This window comes from Lissotriton helveticus, chromosome 5_1 (genome assembly GCF_964261635.1).
Source record: "Lissotriton helveticus chromosome 5_1, aLisHel1.1, whole genome shotgun sequence".
Lineage (NCBI taxonomy): Eukaryota > Metazoa > Chordata > Amphibia > Caudata > Salamandridae > Lissotriton > Lissotriton helveticus.
In genome coordinates, this window is record NC_136065.1 from 1,910,181,222 (window position 1) to 1,910,197,510 (window position 16,289).

Below are 16,289 nucleotides of genomic sequence, written 5' to 3' on the forward strand. Positions count from 1 at the left end.
TCTTTTAATGATTGTGACCTTTTCAAGAATAAACCACGAAAAGTCATTTTCACTGTGATGATGTTCTAAAAAGTGGGCCACTGAGGGGGCAGTAATCTTTTTAGTTTTAATGGCCGACCTATGCGACCTATAGTGAGTAGTATTGATTCCTTGTTAGAACCTATAAGTAAATATGTGGATCATTTTTTATGTCCTATCGTGTGTGATCTCAAGTATTACGTGAGGGACTCTGCTCACATCATCTCACTTATTGAGGGAAACACTTTCTGTGGAGAGACTCAATGTCTAGTTACACTGGAATTTGAGTCTCTGTACACAAATATTCCGCAGGAAGACACAGTCATTGTGGTACGTGACATTCTTGAGGACCGGGATCTAGGGGGTGCCAACAAAGATTTCATTGTTAAATGTGTCAGGATGATTCTGAAAAACAATGTCTTCCAATTTAAGGATGAGCTGTTTCAGCAGAAGAAGGGAACTAAGGGCCTCATTTATGAGAAGTGACGCATCGCTGCATGAAAGCAGCGATGCGTCAGTTCTCAGTGCGCCCTCCTTGCGACATGATTGATGTGTCATATTTACTGTATGACGCATCCTGTCGCAAGGAGTTACAGATACGTGAGTATTTTTTACGTATCTGTAGGCTCAAAAGTGACTCATTGCTGGAGTGTGTCACAAAAGTGACGCAACTCCAGCAAAGTGTCCTTTCACATGGGGCAAGCCCCATGTGAAAGGGCTTACATCAGTCTTATGCCTGCTGTGAGGCAGGCATCAGATATTGACGCATTTGCATCTTAAAAGTGACACCGTAAAATATCATAGATTTCACTGTGTCACTTCTACGAGGCTTTCTTGTGTCAAAACGCTCACCCTACATACATTATACCTGGTGCAGGTATAATGTGGTGCAGGGGTTTACAAAGTGACGCATCTCCCTATTTACTATTCCCACTACAATCTGTACAACAGCAGAGAAAGCGTTGGACTCCACAGGGATAACATTTTCTACTCCCACTCCAGTATGTGCAAGGGTAACATTTGCAATTACCACATCAGCCTGTGCAACAGTAGGGAAAGCATTGGACTCCTGAGGGGTAACATTAACTATTCCCACTCCAGTCTGTGCAACAGTAGGGAAAGCGTTGTACTACGGAGGGGTAACATTTAGTATTGCCACTTCAATGTGTGCAAAAGTAGGGAAAGCATTGGACTTCAAAGGGGTTACATTTCCTATTACCACTCCAGTCTGTGCAACAGTAGGGAAAGCGTTGGACTCTGGAGGGGTAACATTTATTATTCCCAATCCAGTCTGGGCAACAGTAGGGAAAGCGTTGGACTCAAGAGAAAAAACAATTGCTATTCCCACTCCAGTCTGTGCAACAGTAGGGAAAGCGTTGGACTTCGGAGCGATTCAACTACTATTCCCACTCTATTTTGTGAAACAGTAGACAAAGCGTTGGACTCCTCAGTAGTGATATTTAATATTCTCACTCCAGTCTGTGCAACAGTACGGAAAGCACTGTACTTTAGAGGGGTTACATTTGATATCACCATTCCAGCCTGAGCAACAGTAGGGAAAGCGTTGAAATCTGAAGGGGTAACTGTTAGATCTGGGGGTCTCTAGTTGGCAGAGGTAGGTACCACTGTCCAAATAGGGACCCTTTCTTCTAGTCAGGGTGATGGGGATACACTCTTTGGTTAACCCCTGCTCACCCCCTTGGTAGCTTGGCACGAGCAGACAGGCTTATCAAAGGCAATGTGTAAAGTATTTGTACCAACACTCACAGTAACACAGTGAAAACACCACAAATGGACTCCACACCAGTTTAGAAAAATAAAGTTATTTAATCTACACAAGACCAAAATGACAAAAATCCAACATACACAGTTCAAGAATATGATTTTAAAAGAGTTCTAGGGTATGCATCAAAACAATAAACAGTTGTGTCACTTTTATCCCAATGTATCTGTAGATGCGACAAAAGTTCCAAATGGAAGCTGCAGCGTTGAAAAACAAGCGATGCGTCACTCCTGAGACCCTGGGGAGGCAATGCGACAGTCCCGCTGGACGCAGCGGACATGTTGTGACGAATCCGGTCTGTATCGGGAGGGATGCGATTCCTTGTATGGATTCCGGTGCGCAGGTTCAGTAGGAAGCGTCTCGCACAGGCACGATGCGACGGTCTTCAGGACGGCGACGATCTCAGGTGCGGTGGCGATGCGCGTCGATCTTCTCATCTCGCGGCCCCTCGATTGCTCTGCGACGATGTTCGCAGCGACGTGATGCGGTCCGCAAGCAAGCGGTACGACGATCTCACCCAGCGACGACAGGCTCTGCGACGATACTCACAGCGACAGGAAACTTCCCGCACCAGGACGATGCGTACTGCAAGCGGACGATGCGTCGGTTCTTGCAGCAGCAATAGGTGCTGCAACGATCTCGATATTCGCGACGGCTGGAATTTCCTTGCACTTTCCGGGATGCGTTCCGCAAGCGAGCGATGCGTGAAAATTGCAGATTATCTTCTTTTCTCCTTGTCCAGTTCCTCAAAGAGCAGGCACAACTTCCAGAGGCCCCACAATTGGATCAAGCCCTCTAGGAAGGGCAGAACTCACTCAGCAGAGTTCAGGGGGGAAGCTGGGGGTGAAGTCCTTTTGTTCCTGGGACTTCTTAAAAAGAGGCGAGCTCTCCTCCGGCCCTTGGAGATCTCTTCAAGCAAAGGGACACAGCACAAAGCAAAGACCTTCCCCTTCCTTGGCAGCAAAGCAACTGCAGGTCAGTCCACAAGCACACAGCAGGACAGTCCTTCCTCTTCAGTCTTCCAGCTTTCTCCTTGGCAGACTCCTTGATTCCAGGATGATCTAATTTTCTGACATCTGGGCATCTCTTTTTATACCAGTCTTTCCTTTGTTCTCTGGAGGCAGAGAGGCCTTGGCTTAGTCAGAACCAGTTCTGGTCAGTCCTGGAGCACTTTGTTTTCTTGATTTCTTCTTTCCTTTCAGAGAGTGGAGCAGGGTTGTCAGCCGCCCAGCAGGAGGTGGAGCCAGCATTGTGGAAGGGAGGCACAGCCCTATTCAGGCCCAGGTGCTATCCCCTCCCCCACTCAAGATGTAGATGCAACTATTCAGCCTAGGGCTGACTCATCCAGCCTCCCGGGGGCTCCCCAGCCACTGTCACTCACAAACCAGACAGTCAATTCACAAACAGGCCAAGGCACCCAAAAAGGTCAGACAAGAGAACATCCATGTTCTAAAAGTGCTGTTCTCAAACACAGGATGTAAAAAACATCCTTCCTAAAAGATACGTTATTAAATTCTGAGTTCAGGGATACCACACTTTAATTTTTCCATCTTGCTTCTATGGGAAGATATGCAGGTAAACATTATACACAGCATTCCCCATTATAACCAATGGGCGAGATAGCCTTACAATAGTGAAAAACGAAAATGGCTGTAATTCACTACCAGAGCATGTCACCTACCTTAGTACATGCTCTACCTTTCACATTCACTGCACCTTGTCCAGGGGGGTAGGGGGTACCTAGGGCCTTCCATAGGGGTGTCCAATGTGTACAGAAATGGAAGGGTTAGGCCTGGCCAGTGTGGACACTGGCCAGGTCAGCATGGCAGTTAGCAACTGCACACAAGCACTGGGGTGGCAGGCCTGAGACATCATTTTATGGCTACTCCTGTGGGTGTGCACAATCAGTGCTGCAGGCCCACTAGTAGCATTTGAATCACCAGCCCTGGAACACTCAGTGCACTTTACTAGGGACTTCCTGGTAACACAAATATGCCAATCATGGTTAACCAATCACACTAACAATTTACCTAGGGAGCACTTGCACTTTGACACAGATCAGCAGTGGCAAAGTGCCCAAAGCATCTAAACCAGCAAAAATGAAATCCAGCACAGCGTCAAAAATACAGGAGGTAGAGGCAAAAAGTCATGGGAAACCATGCCAAAGATGCCAGGTCTAACAGTAACATTTGCTATTCCCTCTCCTTCCTTTGTAACAGTAGGGAACGTGTTGGACTTCAGAGGGGTTAAATTTACTATTCCCACGGCAGTCTGTGCAGTCTGTGCAGCAATTGGAAAAGTGTTGAACTTTGGAGGGATTGAACTACTATTCCCTCTCCAATCTGTGCAATAATAGAGAAAGCGCTTGACTTCGGAGGGTAACATTTACTGTTCCCACTCCAGTCTGTGAAACAGTAGAAACTTCTGAGGCGTTAAACTACCATTCCCACTCTATTCTGTGCATCAGTAGTGAAAGCGCTAGAATCTGGAGCAGTAACATTTATTATTCCTACTCTATCTGTGCAGTAGGGAACACGCTGGAATTCAGAGGAGTTAAATTTACTTTTCCCACTCCAATCTGTGCAACAGTAGTGAAAAAGTTAAACTCCGGAGGGGCAACATTTATTATTCCCAATCCAGTTTGTGCAACAGTAAGGAAAGCGTTGGACTTCAGAGGGGTTACATTTGCTATTCCCATTACAACCTATGCAACAGTAGGGAAAGCATTGGACTCTGGATGGTTAATATTTACTAGCCCCACTCCAGTCTGTTTAACAGGAGGGAAAGTGTTGGATTTCAGACAGGTTAAATTTACTATTCCCACTCCAGTCTGTGCAACAGTAGGAAAAGCACTGATCTTTGGAGGGACTAAACTAATATTCCCACTCCAATATGTGCAACAGTAGAGAAAGCGCTGGACACCGGATGGTAACATTTACTATTCCCACTCCAGTCTGTGCACAGTAGGAAATCAGTTGAACTTCGAGAGAGATTAAATGTAGTATTCCCACTCCAGTCTGTGCAACAATAGTGCATATTCTCTACTGCTCTTCGTTTTTCGTACTAGGCATGTCCCTATGACTGTTTGCTCCATGATGCTAAACTTTGAAGGTAATTTGTATTATCTTCTTACTGATGTGATTTGCCTGACTAATTAATCGTTTTGCCTTCTGTAATGATTCTTAATTTGTAAATAAACATTCATGGCTTGAACATTGGATCTTGTCCTGTGTGGGTTTTTCTGTGTGGATTTTTCTTTATTCACCTAGGGCCCTCGTCCATTGGGACTCACATGGCCCCAATTAGTCCAATTGGCCCTTTTATTGTAGAAAACACTGACATAGTGTCTATGAAGTTGAATGTAGTGAGCATAGTGCTATACCCAGAATGAAAGTCGGATTGATTCTTGTTTAAGACAGTGTGTTCATGGATGAATGTGTTTAGGCAACTTACCCACGGTTTTCACTTTGAAAAGTAGACTAGCAATAGAAGGATACATTTCTTTGTAGTCAATGTCAACCTTTGGGTTTTTGTGTATTGTGTTGATAATAGCCTTCTTTAGAGAGAAGTGGAACATTTCTTGCTGAAGGTAGTTATTTATAATGTTCTCCCACAGGGGAAGTAGTCAGTTGATCTGTAATGTAGCTAGTTTTGGAGGGATTATGTGAAATTGATATTAGGCTGAGTTATGACAATGATTTCCACAAGGTCTTCTTTTGACAGAGCGATGAAGGGTTCTCAGCTTTTAATCTGCAAACTTTGGTTGATATTTATTTAGGTTATCGTGTTAGAGGGGGTGTCTTGTAGCCGGGTACTTGTTTTGAACAATTCAGTAGTTTGGGCCCTTACTATTTCAATTGTCTGCTTTAGGTTTCACTACTTTTATTGCGCCTTGGATGAAACCAGTTTAGGATATTCAAGTTTTATTTTCCTTTGTTGTTTTAAGTGTGGAGTGGGGGAATGAAAACAATGGTCCGTGACCACAATTCAAAAGGTTTAACAGTTTGGGTTGTGTAAAGACACTACAATCTGGTTATTTAACAAAGATTTATATGCATGTAATTCTTACCTATTTATGCAAGTACAAGTGAAAGTAGACCACACAAGCAAAAAGCGCCACATTCTGTAGTTAAATAACAAGTATTTATTTGCATGAATGAAAAATTATACTCTTTCAATGACCAAAGGTTGAGCGTGAAAGAAGTGAAAAGGGGAGGGTAGTGGTGGTGGGAGGTGAAAGATTGAATCAGAGAATGAAGGTAATGTGTTAGATATTTTACAATTACTGGTAACGGAGACCAGTCAGAACAAGCCTGTCGAAAATGCGATTTACAAGTAATCTGTAAATATCAAATGTGCACTTAATGCATTTTCAATAATATGACCATGAGACTGTTGGTACAGGTCTTGATTAGTAGGTGGGCGTCGACGTTTCGACTCGACTGTGCTGTCAGGGAATCAGACCTTAGCTGTGAGTCTTCATCGCTGCCGAATGAGATGGCTGGCGGTTTCGAGTGGCCTTCTAACTAAGGAAGGGGCCCCCGTTTTAAATTTGGAATTATATGTGGTGATTTAAATCATTTACTCACCTTGCAACGGGTTCCAAGGCGACTTTCGGGCCTTTGGAACATTCATAAACACACCTGTGAGGCCAGGCTTGGCTCCAGGTCAAGGCTGCAAACATACAGTCCTGATGAAGACTCGCAGCTAAGGTCTGATTCCCTGACAGCACAGTCGAGTCGAAATGTCGACGCCCACCTACTAATCAAGACCTGTACCAACAGTCTCATGGTCATATTATTGAAAATGCATTAAGAGCACATTTGATATTTACAGATTACTTGTAAATCGCATTTTGGACAGGCTTGTTCTAACTGGTCTCCGTTACCAGTAATTGTAAAATATCTAACACGTTACCTTAATTCTCTGATTCAATCTTTCACCTCCCACCACCACTACCCTCCCCTTTTCACTTCTTTCACGCGCAACCTTTGGTGATTGAAAGAGTATAATTTTTGATTCATGCAAATAAATACTTGTTATTTAACTACAGAATTTGGCGCTTTTTGCTTGTGTGGTCTACTTTCACTTGTACTTGCATAAATAGGTATGAATTACATGCATATAAATCTTTGTTAAATAACCAGATTGTAGTGTCTTTACACAACCCAAACTGTTAAACCTTTTGAATTGTGGTCACGGACCATTGTTTTCATTCCCGTATTGCGCCCAGGTCCGCATTGACTTTAAGGGCTACCCCATTATCTATAATGGTTAAGTGTGGAGTGGGCGTGGCATGCTTTCTCCATTTGTTTTCTAGTGATTGAAGTTTTTATCTTTTGGTGTTTAGCCTAAGTGAGAACCACCCTTGGTAACTCTGATTTGAATATTTTTTCATGCAAGATACAAGAGTGTTTGAGACAATCATGAACTAAGAATTATAACGTTCCACCAGGAAAGAGGCATTCAACAGATTGGTTTTTAGGGGTGTGGAAGGCTTGATCAATAACTTCAGTTTTCCATGCACATGTAAGAGACTAGATGACTGCAGAATGCAAAGGTTTGCATTGGGTAGAATCTGATTCCATCTCTTTACAAAGGATTTGAAAATATCTCCCTTAATCCGTGTCCTCTCAAATCTTCTCTAACCCTGGTGATCCTCCAGGTTCCATAACTTAACCCTCTCTGTTCATCTCCATTTCCATGCCGCATCAAATAAATCATTCAATCTGATATGGATATTATCTAGAGATTTCAGAATGTCCAGAGAAAATGCCTGGACCCCGACTCCTGTGTTCTATTCTCCTGTCTCAGACCAGAGGACCAATGACGTTTGCACATCTAGCTCAAGCTCAACTCTTCAGAAATGGAAATCTTAATCTGTGGAAACTTTTCCTTGGCTGTGCAAGGTTGCAAAGCCTGAAGGATCCCAACTTCACAGACTGGCTTTTAATATTCATCAGTCTGAGTGTGAAGTAGACAAACCTTTGAAGGAAACTGGCTCTTCCATGAGTGATACATTGTCTGCTGCTGCACAGTGTCGTTATTGGCAGCAGTCTTTCTTCTTCAAGGCACTGGTCTCTCCTCCGTTTCCCATTGCCAAGGTCCCAGGGAGGGACTTCCAGGAGCTTGAAATGGGGCAGATGTGGCTGAGCAGTTGTCGCTTGTGTGTCCCACTTCCATTGATGTGTCCATACAGCCAGATGTCCCATCCATGTTGTACTGCACATCTGGCTGCAGCGATGGGCAAGGTTTTACCATGCAGTGATAAGGCAAAATCTTGAAACCTTTTACTTCTTCGTGAGGTACCAAATGTTATAGTTGAAGGTTATTATTTTATCGGCTCATAAAACAAAGTTCTCTTTTTGTGCTACAATAGTGATGAACTGAAAGAGGGCATAGCTGTAGATGAAGATTTCTTGAACCAGCAAATATCTGTCAACCAGTGAAGATTTTGTGCCACTTCTTACTCAGGGGGCACATTTGCTACTAATATGGAATAAATTGCTGCCCTCTACTGGTGCCTAGTATTACCTTGTTTATGATCCAGCTCTGTGGTTTTTAATAATCCAAATATTTTATTAACATTATGACATACATAAAAGTGACATATCATATTAATAGAAAAAAACATAATAAAATCTAAAGCTAGCATTATTGACACGTAAATTAAAGATGATAGAAGGCAAAAATCACCAAGGAGCCATTCTGAGTGGGTGGTAATTGGGCAAGGAAATATTGAGGCCATTAATTATAATCATAGCCTTCATCCGAACTCAAATTACCGACCATTAGTGTTACAAAACCAGAATGGAAAGAAATATGGTAGGTTCAATTCTGCATGAATATTCTAATTTTGAGCTTGTTTCTGCACAAATTTTCCTTAAGCCTTCAGGATGAACTAAATTTGATTTTACTCGGTGCGTTCCCCCTACAAGAACCACTCTGCCTCACTCAAAATGGGCCCCAACCAAGTATAAAGTAGCAGCAAACTAACCCACAGTTTACAAAGTTATCTAAAGAAGATCACCAAGATACAGTACTCAAATTCCTGTTAGATAATAAAGAAAAAAGATGCATTGCTCCCTTTGTAAAATGAATCCATTCGTAGCGTGTTTGACGGGACAGAACAACTGAAGATTTTTGTAAGCACCTTTCTTAGTGCAATTTTCAGGGCCCATAAAGCTCTATTGGATGAATCGCAGTTCACAACTGAGGCTGGACAACAATGATTATATTCAATCTCAAGAAACTCAGGGAATGAAGAACGTTTCAAACCATACATTTTTATGAAGGGTTAAGAGGGTTTCAGGAGGCAAAACCGAGATTAGTATTGATTAATCAAATATGAATGTATCAAATATTATGAAGTTCAAAGCAAATAAGATAGTGGACTAACCAATGTAAGGTCACCGCAAAGGAAATGGACGAAGAAAAACTAGTTTCCTCATTAGATAGAACTCTAAATCTCCTACTCTGCTCTAAGTGGCTTTAAAAACCCAATCGGGACTATACCTTATACTTCACTAACTTAAATCACACAATTCTAACATGTGCTACACTTACACACGGTTTGCATGAAAATGGTCCAATCAGGTTCTTTTATCTGTAACAAGATTAGCCTATACTCTGAAGGTGTCTTTGTGAATAGCCTACTCATTAAAACTTTCCATGATTAACACAAAGAAAATAGGACATTTCACATGGGAAAGAAAGTAATGGAACATCACATTTGGCAATTAGGACTCCAGCTTCTAGAAATAAAATGTTCACATGTCACAAAGCAAGTTGGCAACCAAGGTTAGCCACCTTAAAACGCAGACCTATAAATCATTGTTAGTAACGTTTGCATGTCTATGTGGTATGTCATATTAATTCAATCTTTTAATATATGGAAAAAACTTCACAAAACCATCCCTCTGGTGATTCTGGGAAACACCACACCTTCGCTTTCATTAACTGAATCCTCCCATTACACAGAAGTTGTTGGCGTTCGCATCAGATTTCCTCCAACCCTCTTAGCTCAAAATAAAGTCAATCTTGAATGTCTTCTAACTCATAGTCATCATGATTCCTCTTCTTTACTCGCATTACTAACAGCTGTTTCGCCCCTCCTTTGCCAAAATCTATTATAGCCCTCTTACAAAAAGAAATTGGCATATCACTCAAATCATAATAATTAGTATCAGTGTTAATATTGTTTTTAAAATTCTTCCACTAATATCACTAAACTAGTCACCATTCTTTGAAAATCCTGCCCCTATTTCTTCCCATTCCTTTATCTCACACGAAATGTCAGTCATGTTATTTATTAACTTGTTAATTTAATTTCCTGTATTCGGCACGTAAGTGCATCATTGCTGAACATGGAACATGCGGAAAACTCTACCAGCTGGATATCTAAAGCAAAGCTCTTCTGCAAAGGCTCGCCTGGGGGGTCGCTCTTTCAGCTTCAAGGCCCCCCAGCTGTGGAACTCTTTGCCCCTTGTTCTACGCAGCATCCCTAGCTTGCTTCTGTTCAGGAAAAACCTGAAGACCTGGCTTTTTAATCTTTAGGTTGTTTTCTTTTGCACCTCACTTTCTGATTTTCCTTGTTTGTTCTCTGTTATGTTTTTTAAACCGTTGAGCTGCTCTCTAAAGCGCCGGGACACTCTTGTTGAGTAGCCGTGCGCTATATAAATAAAATCATAACATAACATAACATAACATAACATAACATAACAAAACCATGGCTCAGTATTTATTGCAGTTAAACTACCAGTTGTGTTTGTAGCCAAATGATCAACTAAGGTAGACAACTTTCTAATCATTTGAAAGTACATGCACCGGAGGCATCGTAGCTGCAAATATATTGCCTCTCATATCAACTTTGTTGTCTACATGATATACATTTGGGAACACTAAAGCTAAATAACAACTTCCTACCCAATTGCGCAGAAGCTGCAAATAAGCATTTATCTCGTACATATAAGAGTCTCCCCATATAACAGGATCCCTCCCTGAAAAAACTTGATCACCCATAACTTTAAAGTTGTACACACAATCACTCTCACCCACCGTCACTGGCTGATCTTTACCACTGATCTTTCTGTCGAATCACACACAATGTTCCCCTTTTCTGTAAATACAGACTAAGTTTCAGATGCATTTCTCTTTCATTGTGGCTTCCTCCTTCTCCCAACCAATCCTTTCTCCTTTCTTAACACTCTTGTCAGTCTACATCCTTCTTTCATTCAGTTCTTCCACAAAGTTCTTCTCAGTCCTATTCAATTTACATCAAGCCTTAAGAGTTAATTAAGTTAGTGACATTAATTTGTGTGATAAGCCTCCAAATAGTGAGCCATCTTTTCCACGGACTTTGCCCCAGCATTCAGATTTAAAGTTTTAAACATAGGCACATGCAAAAAGAACAATTGATGAACAGAATGCAGAACAATGTTCTACTTTCACCGCAGTACAGAGATCTGGACCTAAATCCATAGTTTTTTTTGCACACCATGCCCTTCCAGTTTAGAACCAGCCATATGCAAATCAGTCTTGGCCCTGCGCCCAATGGGAACAGTCCAGCCCGAACTGCCAGGCCAGGTCCTCCTTGGACTGGAAACAAGCAACCTAGGACCCACTTTCAGGATTTCAGCCCTCATCAGCCAGGATAGCTTGCCTCCATTGGCATGGAGAGCACGGGACTCACGTCTGAGTATACCCGTCCCAATCTGGGTGACAAATGCAAAAAGAACAATTGATGGACAGAATGCAGAACAATGTCATATATTCACCCCAGTACAGAAATCTGGGCCTCAATCCATAATTTTTTTGCTCTCCACCATTCCAGTTTAGACCCAGCCATATGCAAATCAGTCTTGACCCTGTGCCCAATGGGAACAGTCCAGCCCGAACTGCCAGGCCAGGTCCTCCCTGGACTAGAAACAAGCATCCAAGGACCGGTTTCGGGCTTTCAGCCCTCATCAGCCAGGATAGCTTGACTCAAGTGGCATGGAGAGCACGGGACCCAAGTCTGAGTATACCCATCCCAATCGGAGTGACAAATGTAAAAAGAACAATTGATGGACAGAATGCAGAAAAATGTCATACATCCACCCCAGTACAGAGATCTGGGCATAAATCCATTGTTTGTTTGCTCACCATGCCCTTCCAGTTTAGACCCAGCCATATGGAAATCAGTCTTGAGCCTGTGCCCAATGGGAACAGTCCAGACCGCACTGCCAGGCCAGGTCCTCCCTGGACTGGAAACAAGCATCCTAGGAACAGATTCGGGCTTTCAGCCCTCATCAGCCAGGATAGCTTGACTCCAGTGGCATGGAGAGCACGGGACTCACGTCTGAGCATACCCGTCCCACTCAGGGTGACAAATGCAAAAAGAACAATTGATGGACAGATTGCAGAACAATGTCATACATTCACCCGAGTACAGAGATCTGGGCCTAAATCCATTTAACTCACTGTGCTATTGGAATCAAGCTATCCTGGCTGAAGAGGGGTGAACCCCCAAAAACCAGTCCAAGGACCCTTGTTTCCAGTCCAGGGGGGACCTGGTTTGGCAGTTCGGCCTGGACTGTTCCATGAGGCACAGGGTCAAGACTGATTTACATATGGCCAGGTCTAAACTGGGGTGGCATGGTGAGCAAAAGAATGATGGATTTGGCCAGATCTCTTGACTGGGGGTGAATGTTTAGATTTGTTCTGCATTCAGTCCATCAATTGTGTGTTTTTTGCTTTCCCGCCCTAAGTGCTCCAGGTATGCCCAAACGTGGGTCCTGGGCTCTCTGTGCCACTGGAATCAATCAAGCTATCCTGGCTGAAGAGGGGTGAAACCCCGAAACCGGTCCTAGGATGATTGTTTCCGGTCCAGGGGGACCTTGGTTGGCAGTTCGGGCTGGACTGTTCCCAGGAGGCACAGGGTCAAGACTGATTTACAAATGGCCTGGTCTAAACTGGGGTGGCATGGTGAGCAAAAGAATGAAGGATTTAACCCAGATCTCTTGACTGGGGGTGAATGTTTAGATTTATTCTGCATTCAGTCCATCAATTGTGTGTTTTTTGATTAAACAAAGGCACATCACCTGAAATCAAGTCATACTTAGAAAAATAATACTCAAAACGATCTTGAAGATAAAACATAAACATATTTAGACTTCAAGTTAAAGAATTGGGGCCGATTCACAGAACTAATATGAGACAAAATCTTAAACTTATTACTTTTGGTATTCACAGATGGCATTTAGTAGTAGTAAAGTTAAGATTCCTAACTTTACTACTACTAAACTGAGACAAAATCCTAACTTTGTGACTTTTGGTATTTACAAAAGGCATTTAGTAGTAGTAAAGTTGGAAATCCTAACTTTACTACTACTAAATGCCTTCTGTGAATACCAAAAGTAGTAAGTTCAGGATTTTGTCTCAGATTACTTTTGTGAATCGGGCCCTATGTAAGGAGAAACGGGTGGTAAGTAAGGGGCAGCTGCCAAAGACACAAGTAAATTAATACAAATGTAGCAATCCCTAGCCCCCATTACATTTGAATACTGATGTCACAATCTAAAATAAACATTGTCAGAACAAGTCCCTTCAGAACTATCTTTGTGTAATATGTTCATGTTAAATCTACGTTGATCATCTACGTAGCCCTGCTTAGATCTAGTTTCAGTTGAAGTATGCTGAGAAGGAGAGCTTAGATCAACTAGTAAGTCAATAATTAATATGACTACAGCAAATACCATGATTAGTAGTAATATTCTACAACGTTTCCTTGTGGTTTACTCCATGATTTCTCTCATGTCACATCAAAAATAAAAAATAAAAAAAAATCTACTTGTTGCCTTTATTGCGCAAATCAGCTAAATCTTCAGTTTTTGTTACTGTAAATATGTTAATTTGGGTTGACTTTTAGTCACCTACAATGTCAACTGGATGCATAAAGCAACTTCCTACTCTTTTACTGCAGACCTATGGAAACCTATTACCTTAGTCTGGATACTTAAGGAACAAAACATGAAATTTCACAGTCTAGATGTATGTCACATGGTTATGTTATTAAAAAATATCATTCTTTAGCTGCAATATTAACTTTCATTGCGGTTCTCCAAAAACACTTAGATGATTCTCAGTTTCATGGGCTTCCAAATCAGTCTCACTTCTAGCATAGTAGTTCCTGGTCTCCTTGTTCTCCTGGCTTCTGATTGTTCACTGCCATTAGCATTCTGTTTGATTGGCTCTAGTTCATACCTGATCATTTCTGGAATACATTCTTCTGACACAATGGTCTTAGTCTTTCAACACTTTTCGGTCACTTCTCTTCCTTCTGCACTCTATCATATGTAGTGGTTACACTCCCTTCCAGTTCGTGGTGCACGCTTGTGTTTGTTTTCAGCAGCTTGCTTTATTATCAACTTATTTTCAATCTCTCCTCCTCCCCTTCCTCTGCTTCGAATTTTCAGAAGGTTATGCTTTTTATCCAAGGGTGGATGAACTGCAACCACCTCAAATTAAACCCTGACAAGACCGAATTGGTTCTGGCGGGGGGTGGTTGCAGTCCCTGGTCCTCTTCCTTTTGGCCCCCTTCCCTTGGCCCCCCCCCTTCCAGTTCCCCAGGTCAAAACCCTAGGCATCTTCATTAATCCCCTGCTCACTCTTCACGCGCAGATCAATTCAGTGGTGTCTGCTTGCTTCTTCTCCCTCCGGATTATCCGAAGGGTTTCCCGCTTTTTCTCTGCCACTGCACTCAAACTCATTCTCATGGCTATGGTGCTTTCGCGCCTTGACTACGGGAATATAATTTACAATGGTGCGCCGGCCTACCTGATCCGTCGGCTTCAACTGATTCAAAATCAGGCGGCTCGCCTGATTTATGGGCTCCCTAGGTTCAACCATGCGACCCCCCTGTTGCAGTCTTTGCACTGGCTACCAGTGAGGGAGAGGGCCCTCTTTAAGCTGGGTTGCATTACCTATCAGGCCAGGTCAGGGACTGCCCCCGTCTTCCTTTGTGAAGCCATCTCTCCATATCTCCCGACCAGAGAGCTTCGCTCCACCCATCTGGCTCTCTTGTCAGTCCCCCGTTTTAGGAAACAGAAGTCCGGGGGGGTTAGATTTGCAGTGCTGGCTCCATCTTTCTGGAACTCACTCACGCTCGCACTTAGGACTTCATCTTCCTATTTTGAATTTCGCAAGTTACTGAAGACCTTCTTGTTTTCCAGATCTGTAGCAGCCTAGCCCCCATCCTCGCCTCCACTGATCCACAGCTACCCAGCGCCATGAAACCGTTCTGGTATAAGCGCGCTCTACAAATATTTTAAAATTCAAATTCAAATTGTGGTTACTCTCTGCGCATTCACTGCAGACTGTGCACTTGTCACGACTTGGCTTCCAGACCCCTGAGTACTATCTTCTCCTCCCTCTGGACGTTTGTTCTGAGCTTCAGTTCGACTCTACTAATCGATGGCAGTCACTACTTCTTCACTGGCTTGTCTCACAATCTTGGTTTGGAAGGTGTGAATCTAGTGTGGTAGTCTTCTACACTTAACAGCAGGGTTCATCACAAGAATGATTTGGTAGGGCCTCATCAGCAGGTTTCAAGACATGACTTCCTGGTGTGTCCCTTCACCAAGACCCAGTCTCCTGGACTCAAATCATGACACAGATCTTGTCTTGAAGACGGGGGTCGCCAAGTTATTCTGATGAGAAACAGAATGCACCACATCAGCCAGTCTTTGCAGTAGTCAAGAACCATATGAACGTTATTTTCATAAGTGCAACTGCAGCATCTGATGTGATTCTCATAGCTCTCACCACCAGTCTTTTGATTGCGGGTGCTTTAAGGGGTCATTAGAAGTAGGGGAAGAGTGCCAGGCTGTTTTAAACTGTTTGAGGCCACACCTTGGCCAATCGGGATTTTAGAGTGCTGGTAATCTGCTCCACAATGCCAGAAGCTTTAGGTCTGTAACTGCAGTGGAAACTAAGTATTTTCTGTTTCTACTTGGCACTGCTTAAAAGCAGTGGGGAACACTCCTCCGCCATATTGGAGGAGTCGCCCCTGGTCTACATTCTGGTTTACAGTGGCTCACTCTGTTACAAATACAACAAGTAGTGGTCTTCCTCAACATGCTCATCCCTGCATTTGAGTTAGCACCTATCCCTCGGCCTCTGCCTTGTGGACCAAAGATCCCTTCTTGTGCCATCTGACCACCAGCCTAGAAACAAACTCCCTGCATTCCTGCACCAACACCGTGAACAGAATCTACCACAGATGGACCATTCTGACATCCTCTTTGTTCTAATTTAAGGACAGATTTATAATCTGGTGGACAGCCTGTTTCTATGCCAGGGCGACTGACTAAATTACTCTGCCAGCTTGACAGAGGTATTGTCCACCAGATTTACAAATGACCGCCAAGTAGGCATTCAATTCTAAAAGCATTGCCTTGAACAGCCATCACAGCCGTTTCTGTAAATGCTTTATGCAGTTTTGTGCAGG